The sequence below is a fragment of the Cynara cardunculus genome (assembly GCF_001531365.2).
Source record: "Cynara cardunculus var. scolymus isolate 2C chromosome LG 12, CcrdV1, whole genome shotgun sequence".
In the NCBI taxonomy this organism is placed as follows: Eukaryota; Viridiplantae; Streptophyta; class Magnoliopsida; order Asterales; family Asteraceae; genus Cynara; species Cynara cardunculus.
Genome location: NC_037539.1, coordinates 15,270,956 through 15,273,018, shown reverse-complemented (window position 1 = coordinate 15,273,018; position 2,063 = coordinate 15,270,956).

The following is a 2,063-nucleotide window of genomic DNA, read 5'->3' as shown; positions in this document are numbered from 1 at the left end:
AGTTGTGTCCATTCATCGCCTAAGCTTTTTAGGAATAAAACATTGTTTTTTTCCTTTGTTCTGATGATATCGTTTCTACGACATTGATTTATCAATGTGTTGAAGCGATCATATGTCTTTTGTATCAGTTCATCAAGGAGGGCTTTGAAATTTGTGTATTCGTTAAGGCATTGCGCTCTACGAGTTTTCTTTGTTTTTGCTCCTCCTTCCAGTTGGCTTGCCAGTTCATCCCAAAGTTCCTTCGCAGTGGAGCATGTATCAAGGGATTGAAAGATTTCATTGGGTAGGGCCATGATTATCAATCTCTTRGYCTTTTTGTCTGTYTCGACTCTTTCTTTATCATCTTCATCCCAATTTCTTTCATCTTTCGGCATGTAGTATGCTGGAATTTCAGCTGTGGTATTTGTTCCTGGAACTCTTGGAACTAGAGTTTGAGGAATGTAGGGACCCTCCTGTATGGATCGCAAGAGATTCCTATCCATTCCTTCCAGAAAATTTACCATTCTGATCTTCCATTGAGGATATTCCTCTAGTTGAAGAGTTGGCGGCTTTGTGAGGGAGCCAACATTGTACGTGGAATTCCAGTTGGCCATTGAAAAATTTGGAGAAGAAGAAAGAATTTTTAACGAGAAAGAAGATCAGGAATTTGAGAGATTTTGAATGATCGTTTTGATTGGATAATCAATCAATAGGCTCTGATACCAATTGTTGATCCCAGATCTCTCAATAACACTAATAATCTAGTTATGAATAACCAAATTATAGTGATTTAATGAAGAAAGTTATGAWGTCTCAARAATAAAATRARAAAGYTTAAGAACAATTTTGAGCTTCAAAGGTTTTACTTTATAGATTCAGAAACGTAAAACAAAGAGTAAAAGCCCCATTTTTACAAGAGACCTAATTATTTATTTATACTAAACGACTATTAAGAAGATAACTATCCAATGCTACTTTCTAGCAAATCGTCTAGCTAATAGATAGGGTTTATCTTTCTCATGGATAAACATTAACAATAAGATAAACTTGAATTCCAGCTGTTGATTTGTCATCTCCAGCTGTCATTCATGATATGATGACTTCATCCTTATTTTGAAATCTTCATTGCATGCTTGGATGGAGTGCTGGAAAATCTTCTAAGTGTTGCTTGTCCAGAGGATCGATGAGGATGCTCTTTCCATCGTATCCTTGGACCTGTCCATTGATCCTCTGGTTGAACTTGTCCATTGGTCCAATAGTTGAACTTGTCCATCGGTCCAATGGTTAAACTATCCATCGATCCAATGGTTGAATTCCAGACTTAGTCGATTCTGCCTTGATGTCTTCATTGGTCTTCTGGTTCTTCATCACTTGTTGTTTTTTCATTACTTTTTAAATTTTGCATTGTGGGGTTTAACAATGTCCCCCATTATTCCATGGCTTTCTGGGTCAAACTCACACGTTTGCCAATATTGTTGGACGTACTTTATGGGTACACCGGTGTCAGCAAGAGTGAGGGCGGGAAGAAGAATGCAGTTCTTGAAAAACTCAATCATAACTGCAAATTGTTCATCAAACAATGTGTTTTGGAGTTTGATAGCGTGGTTGTTTGGCTTCATGGGTAGGAAGACGATAGCGTGGCTGTCGGTGCCGGTGGATTGGACTCTGCTGTCATTGTTGTTTGATTGGTGGGAGGCAGAGGAGGCCATTGTTGAAGAAGTTGCAGGTTTTTTGTTCATCAAAATATAGTTGCAGGTTTATGGAAGCGTAAAGAGAAGATGGATGAGGAAGGAAGGTATTTATAGGCGGGAATATGGTGAGGGAGTGGGGTGGGGGTGGAAGGGAAACAGTTTCTTGATTATTAAAATACAATAATCATGAAAAGTTTTGGCGGTTTAGGTATAGACGATTTGATTTGAAGAATGTGAGCCGTCTTGATTGTACGTGCCATTAATTCTAGATGACACGTGTCAAGCCGGGGTTAGGGAGGGGGAAAGTTGAAAGGGTGTATGGGGAACAGGCTGTATGTGTTGTCAGGCACGTGGTATGATGACGTTATGAATTATTTGAAATAAAAAGTTATT